At 46.8% G+C, this 12,581-nt stretch overlaps 1 protein-coding gene across 7 annotated transcripts in view; it reads right to left on the minus strand.

Annotated features, from left to right (window-relative positions):
* The window catches only part of SLC16A9 (solute carrier family 16 member 9), a 59,147-nt gene extending 50,496 nt beyond the window's left edge, over nucleotides 1–8,651 (minus strand). For 2 of the 7 annotated variants that reach the window (XM_072756053.1, XM_072756050.1), the window contains exon 1: nucleotides 1,113–1,224. The gene's annotated coding sequence lies outside the window, so the exon portion shown is untranslated. Of the gene's footprint in view, nucleotides 1–408; nucleotides 428–1,112; nucleotides 1,225–1,389; nucleotides 1,665–8,490 lie in introns of those variants that run through there. The other 5 variants (XM_072756049.1, XM_072756055.1, XM_072756048.1 and 2 more) reach the window with 5 other exon arrangements.
* Between the last annotated feature and the right edge of the window lie 3,930 nt (nucleotides 8,652–12,581).

A 12,581-nucleotide genomic window follows, 5' to 3' on the forward strand; every position in this document is an offset into this window, starting at 1 on the left:
GCAATTTCCATTTCCTAGGGCCTTAAAAAAAAAAACACCTTATTTCTAGCAATGATATCGATACTAACCCTCTCCTTTTCATTCACACGTTCTTTAAAAGAAAGTGTGATCATGTAATGAATACTGATACTTTCACTGCAGAACCTTCCCCAGCTTCCACAGTCTTCCTCCTGGACCAGCCAGAACAATTTCTCAGAGCTAAAACCAACGTGAATCTTAGAAACTGTCAGGACATACCAAATTAACACAATTTGATGGAACAACTAAATATTCTACTCCGGGGATAGTGGGACCCGTCTGCAATCTAGCTACTGTGCAGATAGTTTAAGTTTGATTAAAAAAAAAAAAAAAAAAAAAAAACACTCAAACTAATTGTGACCCAGGAAATTGGTGATTTTCGTAACTTACTGTGTAAGCATATTATCTAGTGTAAATCCCGCCTCAACAGCCCGGGTGGGTTGACCTGTACTGAACCAGGCCTGGCGACCGCAGGCGCGCGGGTTGGTGTCTGAGCACCAAGTTTCTAAGTGGTCGTCGCAGGTTCGCGCCCGGGGTCCGGGCTGCCGAGGTGCCGCCGCCTCCCGGCCGTCGCCCGGGCTGACCCGGTGGTGCTGAGCCTGGCGCGGCGGCGCGGAGCCCGCCAGCCCCGCGCGCTGCCGCCGTCCCCGCCCCGGGCAGCCCGGCGCCGGGAGACCCTCCCCGGGGCGGCGGCGCGCCCCAGCCCCCCCCCCGGACACGCGGGGACCGCCGAGCCCTCCGCGCCCGCCGCCCGATCCCCGGGAGACCTCACCTGCGCCCGATCCTTCCTCCGAGACCCTCTGTCTGTCCGTCTGTCCGTCTGTCTCCCTCTCTCCCGCCTCCGTGCAAAATGCCTCCCTCGATTGCTGGGGAAGCCCGGCAGCCCGCGGACGCTCCCATCCCGGGGCGCGGTGTCGGGCTGCGCCAGGCGCTCCGAGTCCCACCCCGGTGCCCATCCCAAGGCAGCAGCCCGCCCCGAAGTGCCTGCCCGGGCGACAGCGGCGCCGCCCGCAGCCCCGGCCAGAGGGGCCCCGCTCGCCTCCGGGAGGCGCCCGCCGAGCCTCGGCGCCGTCCCGCCAGCCCCAGCCCTTTACCTGAGAGCGGCCTCGGCCGGGGCTCCGGGGCGCGGCACCGGGCGCAGAGCCCCGGGCGAGCCGGGCCGGGGGTGCGGGGAGGACCGCGGCCGCCGCTCTCCCCTCCGCTCCGGCCCGCCGGGCGCTATTTATCCGGGGGCCCGGCCCGGCCCGGCCCGGCCCCGGCCCCGGCCCCTGCCAGCGTATTGGGCGATCGGTCCGCTACGCGCGGCCCCGGGAGCCGCCGCCCTCCGCCCCCCCGAGCCCCGCGCCGCGGCTGCAGCTTCCCTTCCCGCACCTCCTTCCCGCGAACTTCTTCCCCGCCGGCTCCCCCCGTCTCCCTCCGTTGCGGGGCACCCCGGCCAGTCTGAACCGGTTGTGACTGCGCGGGTGGCGGGGGAAGGAGGCGGCGGAGATGGAGGCGGAGAAGCCGGCGGTAGGGGCGCTGCTCCTGCTCTCGCGGCTCCGGCGCGGGTCCGGCCGGGGGGGGGGCACCCCGAGGCCGCGGTGCTCGGGGCCCCCGAAAGGCCTCGGGAGAGCCGGCGGCGCGGGCCAGGCGCCCCCGCCCCCGCGCCCCGCCCCCGCGCCCCGCGCCCCCGCCCCCGCCCCCGCGCCCCGCGCCCCCGCCCCCGCCCCCGCGCCCCGCGCCCCGCGCCCCGCGCCCCCGCCCCCGCGCCCCCGCCCCCGCCCCCGCGCCCCGCGCCCCCGCCCCGCGCCCCCGCCCCCGCGCCCCCGCCCCCGCCCCCGCCCCCGCGCCCCGCGCCCCCGCCCCCGCGCCCCCGCCCCCGCCCCCGCCCCCGCGCCCCGCGCCCCCGCCCCCGCGCCCCCGCCCCCGCCCCCGCCCCCGCGCCCCGCGCCCCCGCCCCCGCGCCCCCGCCCGCCGCGGCTCCCGGGACCCGGGCCGTCGCGGGGAGCCGGGTCCAGAGGTGAGGGCGAGGCGCCCCCGCTCTCCCGGGCCCCCGGGCCGCCGGGCGCCTTCTGGCCGGAGCTGCATCCCCAGCTGGCAGGGATCCCAGGGAGCCGGGCACCAGAACTTAGTGGAGTCGGTGCTCCTGGGCAGGGAAGAGCGCGGATGCCAAGTGCTGCCCTTTGTGACAGCCCCATGGGAAGGAGGGCGACCCCGCGGCGGCCAGGGCGCGCCGAGAGCCGGTGCGTCCGAGTCCGCCCTCAGCGAGGCGCGCAGGGGGCGCTCTGGCTGGAGGCTCAGGGGCTTGGGAGCCGAGCTGGGGGAGGGCCCCTGCGGCAGCCTGCGGGCAGCCCGTGGGCACTGGGGCTCGCTGCGTGAGGGGACCCCCAAAGTAACACGCACTCTCGGTGTATACACATTTCTGGGAAGGGGCCCCGCTCCTCCTACCAGCTCCTCAAAGAGGCCTAAGGCCACGCCCATCGCTGGGACATCCCTTTATACACTGAAGCCTCCGGTTCTGACCAAGACAAAGACCCCGCACTCCAAAAAGGGTTGTTTTGGGGATTCCCTGGGCCGCTCAGCGGTTTGGCGCCTGCCTTCGGCCCAGGGCCTGATCCTGGAGACCCGGGATCGAGTCCCACGTCGGGCTCCCTGCATGGAGCCCGCTTCTCCCTCTGCCTGTGTCTCTGCCTCTCTATGTCTCTCATAAATAAATAAAATCTTTAAAAAAATAAAATAAAAAAGGTTGTTTTCCGAAGTCCGGACTAAGCTGCCTCCCCTTCCGAGCCTCCGTTTTCTCTCCATGGTGGAGTCTACATGAAATGAGAGCTCCAAAACTCTCGAGGACCCGACCATGCGCGTCAAGTTTTCTTACAGCTAGGAAAGCAGTGGTTCCTCCTTTTGCTCCACACCATTCCTTTGAACCCAATTTACTGACTTTCAGGCTATTGGGAAGAGAATAGCCAGTGCTAGTTGATGTTTTGTGTTTTGTTTTGTCCTAAGAGGGAGAAAGATGGGGGGTTGGTGGCTAGTGGTGAAGTAACAGTAAGAATGATAGGGAGGTGGTCCCAGGAATAGTTTCTGGACAAAAAAATGGAGAGACGATGCTGTCAACACCATCAAAAATGTATGTCTGAGAAAGAGAGAGGATAGAATAGGGGCTTCTCACTATGTTCTATTTTTTAGCTGGTCTGTGGTTACTCGAGTGTGTTCACTTTATTCGAATGCATTGACCTGTACACTGATAGGATGTGTACTTTTCTCTGTATGTTTTGATTAAAGATATTTTAGAAAGCTTTTTCTTTGATTCAAATACCCTCTAACCACCAAAGCCGGTGTCATCTTGATAGTTAGTTGATTGAACAAATACACGTATATAAAAGTATAAAAATATAAGAGAAAACAAGGAAACTGTGTTTGAAAAATACTTGTGCTCACCCCTTGGTTTCTGAAGGTGCTTTGTCCCTGTTCTCATCTCCACCAACTTTTTCCTGGATTTTTTTGGTTGGGGGAGGGGACATTAAAGATTTTTTTTTTTAAGATTTAATTATTTATTTTTAGAGAGAGACTACCAGCAGGAGGAACAGAGGGAGAGGAAGAGAATTCCAAGCAGCCCCTGTGCTGAGCACAGAGCCCAACACCGGCCTCAGTCTCAGGACCCTGAGATCATGACCTGAGCCAAAAGAAAGAGTCGGTGGCTTATTCAGACTGCACCACCCAGGCACCTCTCCCAGATTTCTTTAACAGAGATCAGCACTCCTGTGTCTCCTCAGCCAGCCCACACCTACCAATTAAGAACTGAAAATGAGCTCATTCTTACACACAGGAGCATGTCCCAACTTTAAAGTAAGACTGGATCCCAAGGGGTCAAAAACTCAAATGGCTGGGGATCCAGACTCATATTGTAATGAGTGGTGTGGGCAGAAGCAGCCTGGAGCACTTAGGGAGTCTGGAAGGTGGCTCTGGGAGCAGCAGCCACTGGCTTAGGGAGCCGCAGCCATGTGTGTGAGGAGTACCCTACCCCCTCGTGAAAGTTCCTTGTTCAGTCATATCTCAGTAGAGCAACTAGACATGCGAGAGAACTCTGGAATCTAGCCTACCCCTGACACTTTACCTATGAGTGGAATTTGACCCCGAGAAGCGGGATGTTCTGATCACACCCCCACCCCTAACCACCAGCAGGGCAGAGGGGGGTGGAGAGCAGGTTGGCAGGGATAAAAATAAAACTTTCTCTCTACCATCCAGAATTTTTATCCCCAATGACTGGAAGAAGCAAGATTTGCTAGTGAGGTGGGGGTCAGATAAGTTTCAATAACCATCTAGTGATCCTTCTATAAATTCCATTGCATTCACTCACACTGTAACAGATAAAAGGTTAAAAACTGCTAGAAGTGGATAAGTCATTCTCTCACATACTTACAGAGATTTGTTTAAAAGGACAAATTTTCAAATGTTAAAAAATGACCTTAAAGACATACTTCATCATATTTTTACTTGTAATTCTCCAGAATATTGTTTCATCTTTTTCTTGCCTTTACTTTCATCACATTATTGGGCTCAAATGCTTTTTAATCTTAGGGGAAGGGACAAGAGAGAGAAATGCCATTCTTTGAGCACATGGTAATTGCCAAGAACTATGCGATCTCATGGGATTACATATTGTTATCTTCGTTTTACAGATGAGAAAATTGGAATTCAGAGGTTCACTTACTTGCTTGGTTGGTAAATGATGGAGTAGGACTCAGGCTGTGGTCCGACTGGCTGCTAAGCCTGTGCCCTTTCCACTCTACTTTAGGAAAATGATTAAACGCTCGTAAGAGGAGTGCCAGCTCAGTAAACTCACTACAATCCACAAAAAACCTAAGAAGTAGGTGCTAATATAATCATCCTCATTGGGTGCTAATGAAAATGAACTACAGAGAAGTTTTTGCCCCCAATCGCACAGTTAATTTGCCCCCGATTGCACAGTTAATGACAGACAGGCCAGAATTTTAATCTAGGCATCCAGGCTACAGAGAACCGTGCTCTGAACCACTACTCTATATCCTTATGAAAGTGGAAATCAGGGACATAGAAGTACATAGAATGTGGGTACACATCCTTCTGTGTGTGTGTGTGTGTGTGTGTGTATACATATATACACTTTCCACTTCACATCCTTCTGACTTGCATCGCACAGCCTCAAGGCCATAATAAAAGATAACTAACATTTTATATGTACCAATTCCCAAAGCATCTAACACACATCCACATGTAGGACTCCCAACCCCTATCATGTACTCATTGTTTTCACAGAGAAATTATAAAATCCTGAAAGCAGGTACCTGGTCCGTCCTGTTCATCAGTGCTCCCTAGAGCACAGTGGCAGCAATAGGGTAGCACTTTGCTTTGAACTTTTGTTGAATGAATGAATGGCCAAATGAACAATGAATACATGAATGTGCGCTCAAACTGTTAGTGACTTTTTTGCTGCAAGAGTGGCCTTATTCTGCCAAGCTCTGTTCTATTTTTTTTTAACAGAACAGCAATTGACACATAATATTGTATTAGTTTCAGGTGTACAACATAGTGATTCAGTATTTATACACAGTGTGAAATGGTCACCACACTAAATCTAGTTACCATCTGTCACTATACAAAGTTGTTACGATATTGCAACAACTGTGCTGTACATTACATCCCCATGTCTTACTTACTTACTTACTGGAAGATTGTACCCCTGAATCACCTTCACCTATTTCATCCAGCACCCCTCTCCCCTCTGGCAACCCTCCATTTGTTCTCTGTATCTATGAGTCTCTTGCTGTTTTGTTTTGTCTGCTCTGTTTTTAGACTCCACGTATAAGTAAAGTCAAATGGTATTTGTCTTTTTCTGCACAATTTCTTTCACTTAGCGTAATGCCCTCTGGGTTCCACATTGTCACAAATGGCAAGATCTCATTCTTTTTTATGGGTTGGTAGTGTTCTATTGTGTATATATGCCACATCTTCTTGATCTAGTCATCTATCGATGGACACTTAGGCTGCTTCTTTATCTTGACTATTGTAAATAATACTGTGATGAACACGGGGATTTTTTTTTTCAAATTAGAGTTTCTCCGGCAGCCTGGGTGGCTCAGCGGTTTAGCGCCACCTTCAGCCCAGGGTGTGATCCTAGAGTCCCAGGATGGAGTCCCACATTGGGCTCCCTGCATGGAGCCTGCTTCTCCCTCTGCCTATGTCTCTGCCCCTCTCTCTCTCTCTCTCTCTCTGTGTGTGTGTGTGTGTGTGTGTGTCTTTCATGAAAAATAAATAAAATCTTTTTTTAAAAATTAGAGTTTCCATTTAACAGATGGGAAACTAAGGCCCCATGAGATTCAGTGAGCTGCCCAACATCAGAGGGCAACAAAGCAGAGAAATGGAAGCAGACAGGCAGCATGAGTGCAGAGGTCACGCCTCTGAAACTCAGCTTTCTGCCTTCTCCCTGTCCTCACCCACGGCCTTACCTCAGGACCCGGCACAGAGCTTGCACATATGAGGTTCTCCATCTGTGTATTGAAGAAGGTTAGAACAAAATTCCCAAAATTCCCAAAATTCCCTGAAGGACAGTCTCAGGCCACCTCTCACATCTTAATTCACTCATGGAATTGTGTATGTTACAAATCCAGCTCATATGATCTACGGTGTAATCATGTTGGATAATAGATCACCAGAGAAAGGTTTAATCCCAAAGACAGGCTGTCGGGTTCAAATGTACCAATGAATTCAATTTCTTTTTTTTTTTTTTAATACAGGTAGAATTGATTAATGTTATTTTATTTTTTTAATATTTTATTTATTTATTCATAAAAGACACACACACACACAGAGATAGAAGCAGAGACATAAGCAGAGGGAGAAGCAGGTTCCCTGTGCAAAGCCTGACGCAGAACTCAATCCCAGGACCCCAGGATCAAGACCTGAGCCAAAGGTAGACGCTCAACCATTGAGCCACCCAGATGCCCCTGATTAATGCTATTTTAAAATAAACATAAGACTGTTGAATTGAATCTTTTGTTGAAACAGTGCCAATTTTTATCATGTGCCTCTGCCTGTCGACTTCCATGTGCAGTACATAACAAAGTTTCAGACAGCCCCAAACAACATTTCAGTTCCAAATGTAAAGTTTTAGCCTTCTCTTCTCCACGACATGATGTAGGTGAAAAAGCCTGACCTCTACTCTGTGCACAAGATCTATGCAGTCCAAAATTGTGGACAATTCAAATAGCTTACTGCGTGGTTTCCACAAGCAAACATTCAAGTTTTTTTTTTTCATTTGAAAATATGGTCACCAGAGACTAGGCAACATGCTGCCCCTTTGGCTTGTTGAACCTGTTATTGAACATGGTAGCCCACTTGTGAAAGTAAAAGGTATAAAGAAAAAAAAATGCAGCCTTGAGGGACAAAAGTGTACAGTCAAGCATGTCCTGTAAGAGTTCGGACATGGGTAGAAAATGTGTAGATGGAATCAGCCTAACAGCACACCCCTCATCCCAGACTGTGCTGGCTCCCTCCCACCCCCACACTGTACAGCTTCTTAAACTGCAGGCAAAACAACCATCCATAGAATTGAAATGTGTTTGAAGTCCTCTGCTTTATTTTAAAGATGTACGTGACTCCTGCTTTCTACTCGATAGCCATATGTGTTTTAAGATCATAACAATATCTAATATATATAATTACCTACTTTATTTTCCATTAATGGTATTTAATATTAATTTTTAAGTTTAGTAAATAAACATTTAATATTAATAAATATAATAAGAGCTTACATTTTTAAGCCATTTATATATACGGTGGATTAGTCAAGGTCCAGACAGGAAACAGAATACATCCCAGTGAGTCAAGGGAAGGAATCTAAAGGGAAAAAGTAATTATAGCACTGTGGGCAGAGTTAAAGGAATAAACAAGAGGCACCTGAAGACCAGACAATGGGAAGTGATTGGTGCTGCTGGATCCTAAGTAACAAAGAGAAGACCTAGCATTACCAGTACCGATGAAAGCAGAACTTGAAAAGGAGGGACCATCCAAAGGGAGCTGGAATTGGGAATAGATGCAGTTTGAGTCAAAGACAAATGCCAAAATGAGTGAAGAGAGAAAACCTCTGCCTCTTTCTTTGTTCTCAAGTCTCTTGATGGTGCTTATCATTGGCCAAGGTACCGAGGGAGCCCAAGAGGTGCTGTCCACAAGTAGTCAGCGTACTGGGCCCAGAGCAGGACAAAGAAGTGCAGAAATGGAGTTGAGTGGGAGAGAGTGGCAAACGGAGACGACCAGACCCACTAGACGTTGTACTAAGCACTTAAGAAGTAGGTACTATTTCCTCCATTTTACAGATGAAAAAACAGAGATATGAATTTTAAACCAAGGTTGTCTGATTCTGGAGTCTCTGCTCTTAATTACTACACTATTTAACCAAGCTGTATTGAAAATAGTTTTTTTTTTTTTTTTAATGAAAATAGTTTTAAAATTACTTACCTACTTGGGTTTCTTGGGTGGCTCAGTTAGTGTGGCGGCAGCCTTCAGCTCAGGTCACGATCCAGAGGTCCTGGCATGGAGCCCCACATCAGCCTCCCTGTTCAGTGGTGAGCCTGCTTCTCCCTCTCACTCTGCCCCTGCTCATATGTTCTCTCTCTCTTGCTCACTCTCTCTCTCAAGTAAATAAATAAAATCTTTAAAAAAAAATTACCTAGTCTAAAAAAAAAAAAAAAAAAAAACTTTAGTAAAACAAATGCTATGTCTGTCTTTGTTACAAGATTTAGTGATCATGACCACCCTTATTCTGATAAATATGCCTTAATCTCATCGGCAATTTACCTTACGGTTAGTCTCATGCAATTTATATTGATTCTATGATCTACAACTTGCAACCCATTTTCTGAAATCTGTGTTGTCTATAACCCAAGTCTCCGTGCATGAACTACAAAATATACTTCCAGTTCTTATTCTTTTTTACTCATTCATCAAATAATTCTTAATCATATACTTTGTGCCAGGCATTATGAAAACAAAGGGCCTTGCAATCTAGGAGGGAATACTGATAGATAGTTACTAGAATGTGCTTAAGTACCTCAGTCAAGGTACTCATACTGCATTAAGGGAACACGGAAACATAAACACAGCTTGGATTGAGAGGGAGGCATCCCAAGACAGAGAGGAAAGAACATTTGCCAAGTCTAAATGGCACAAAAATCTCTTATGTTAGGGACTACATTGAGGACTACAATGGATAACTACAAAGGATTAAAGATAAGAGTATTTGTGGGAAGTAGAAGGTAAACAGGAGCTTTTGATTGCAAACAACAGTTCCCATCTCTTGGTAGGATTGCATAAATGGAGAACCCAAGAGGACGTAAGTCTACTTAGAGATCTAGCTGGCATGGACTCACAGTCTCATCAGCAAATGAATGGGCTCTGACCATTTGCTCCATCCTTGCAAGATTTCATTCAAAATTCAGAGTCCCAGAGGAAAGAGTGTTACTGACCTCGCTTGGGCAACATAACCATCTCTCAACTAGGGAAAAATGGAGCACTTTGAGAATACTCATTGGAGAAGAGGTAGTTCTCCAAAAGCAAATTGGATTGCTGACTAACCAAAACACAATAAATGTCTTCTCCAATGGGCTAGACCATGTGAGTTCTGGCCTCCATATGAAAGCTTTATCCGGGCAGCAAAGAGGAAGCCTTGAAGGATTCTAAACAGAGGGGTGACATGGTTAGATTTGTGTTTCAAAATGATCAACCTTCAAAAACACATTGGAGGACAGACTGAGAGGAAGACTAGTTAGGAGGCTGATTAAACAGCCAAGGAAAAAACTTATAAAAATGTAAAGCCTATGCAATTATAAAAAGACAAGGGAACCAATTTGAGAGATTAAGAAGTACCATACAAGAATTGGGAAAAAAGAAAGGTTTGTGATGGCTTCCAGGTTTCCCATAAGAGCTTTATAGGAAATTGTTGGAAAATCCGGGAAGTGAACTTCATACTGCAGGATCCTCCACAATAGTCCAAATTTCAAATATTATAACCATTGTTCCAATAAAACATAAAAAAATTTCCCCAAAACTCCAAATCTAAGATATATCTCCAAGATTTATTTTGCAATTTGAAATGTACAAAATTCTTTTGTCAGATTCAAGTTTCTAATTCTTGGTTTGGTTAATGTGGTCATAGTTGGGTGAGCATAAGCAACAGAGACAGAAAGTGAGAAGCCTATTCAGAACCAGTATGGTGAGTAGTGGTGAGTAGTGGTACCCACAGAGAAAACGCTAAAGTTTCATTAGAAATATGCATCACTTGAATAAGAAGAATCAGGGTTGATTGTTTGGCTAGAGACCCAAGAGGAAAACCAGATCCTTTGGCAGGAACAAGCAAACATCAATCAAATCCCAGATGTACAGCTGGCTCAGGCAGAGGCATGCTAACAGTCCTATGACCCACAAATCCAGCACCCTGTACTTGGAGGAAAATCATTACGTCTCTAAACCTAAAGTGCTATGACTCACACTATAAATACCCGGATTGATCACACAGACTTTGCCACCAAGGAAAAGCTGAATTAGTTCTCAAGATTATGCACAATGATAATTATGGGCATTTCCTTCCATTGAACCTGGTCCCCCAAACATCCTTGGAGGTTTAAAGAGGCTGCTCCTGAATATTTTAACATTACCAGGATACTTTGTGACTTGATTATTTCTCTTAGTCACACATGATCATAAATATGCCTTTTGAGACTGCTGGCTCTGAACTGGAGTCTCAGAACTGGAACAGGCCTTGGAGATTTGCCGTACAACTTCACACTCAATAATCTACTAGTTATTCAGATGAAGAAACAGAAGCTCCAAGGGGTTGAATAATAAGAGGCAAAGGGAATAGAGAACAGGAGCAGAAGCCAAGATTCCATTAGCTTTGTAACCTTGATGAGGTTCCTTATCCTTCCTGTTGCCTGTTTCCTCATCTGTAAAACGAGGAGAGTAATCTCATATGGTATTGTGAAGATTCAGTGAATGAAATCAAATAAAATGCTTAGAATAAGCCCAACACATAGTAACTGCTATGTAAGTGCTTTTTCTCATGTGTACACTGAAGAAACCCAGCGAGGGTTCTGATCTTACCTCTCCTGTACATCGTTAGAAGAGGGAACTTCTATCCATTGACAAATTTACAATGATTATGAATGGTTGTCATGTATAATATCTTTTCAGAATGCCTTATCAAAACCTGTGTCTGAGCTCTTGAAATTCATTTAATAAGAGTTTCCATAATGGCAGTCAAGCATGATAATGAGTCCAGGAAATCAACAAAGTCCAGCAACAAAGTCTGAAAATTAGTCTTTTAACCAAGACTTTGAATCATTCCTCAGAGGTCATCTTGGATCCAATCTCTGTCAACCATGGTCTTCATGAACTCAAGGGTTGAATTCTGGCTTAGATGTAATTCTTGGAAAGGCTGTTAGTTCAACTTTTCTTTGGCTGGTCAAGATTATTTTCCAACAGATTCTTTAGCCAGTAGTGTTACAATATACCACCAGATAAATCAAGAAATGAATATTGCTGCAGGGCAGATAAAGAAACACCTATTGGAACTCTTGTCATACTGACAAGATAATCTGTAACAAATTTGACTCACTATGTGCAGCCTGAATACTATACATTACAGGAAATACGCAGCTAATGTATACCAAGAGCCAAAAATTCAATCTGCAAACGGTCTGCTGATGGAAAATGAACTACAGAATCATTTGTGAGGCACCTTGGTGGTTCAGTCAGTTAAGCATCTGCCTTCAGCTCAAGTCATAATCCTGGGGTCCTGGGACTGAACCCCACATTGTTGGGGTCCCAGCTCAGTGAGGAAATTGCTTCTTCTCCCTCTCCCTCTGCCCTTCCTCTCCACTTGTGCTCATGGTCTTCTTGTACACTCTCTCTCAAATAAATAAATAAAATCTTTTTTTTAAAAAAAAGAATAATTTGTACTACACAGTATTCCTCCAACCATGTAACTAATAAAGTGAACCTTCTGAAGTAGAAAGCAGAGAGGAAAATATCCAGCATCCTGAACATGCTTGGCTTAGAGTAGGTATCCAATGAATGGTAATCAAATAAATCTAACCTCCGTCAATGAAAAAGTATCTCATGTTAATTTGGATTTTTTTTTTAATCAGACCTAAAGTACTTGAAGGAAATGTCGGGAATTTTTTACATAATTAACTTTTTGAACTGAAATGGGTAATAAGGAACACAAATAATAGCTTGTGATTGCTAGATAGCATAAAATAGAGATTTAAAAAAAAATAATTGGGAAGGGGAGGCGGGTGGGGGGTGGGGGTGAATGGGTGATGGGCACTGAGGGGGGCACTTGACGGGATGAGCACTGGATGTTATTCTGTATGTTGGCAAATTGAACACCAATAAAAAATATATTATTTAAAAAATATTAAAAAAATAATAATATAATAATTGAAGGTTTTAAAGCTCAGATCTAGAGGAAGGGGCAGAGCTTTCATCTTTAGCCTTTATTTCATAATCTACCTATTTAAAATTTAAAATCCTGAGGATTATTGCCTGTG

This window comes from Vulpes vulpes, chromosome 4 (genome assembly GCF_048418805.1).
Source record: "Vulpes vulpes isolate BD-2025 chromosome 4, VulVul3, whole genome shotgun sequence".
NCBI classification, from domain to species: Eukaryota; Metazoa; Chordata; class Mammalia; order Carnivora; family Canidae; genus Vulpes; species Vulpes vulpes.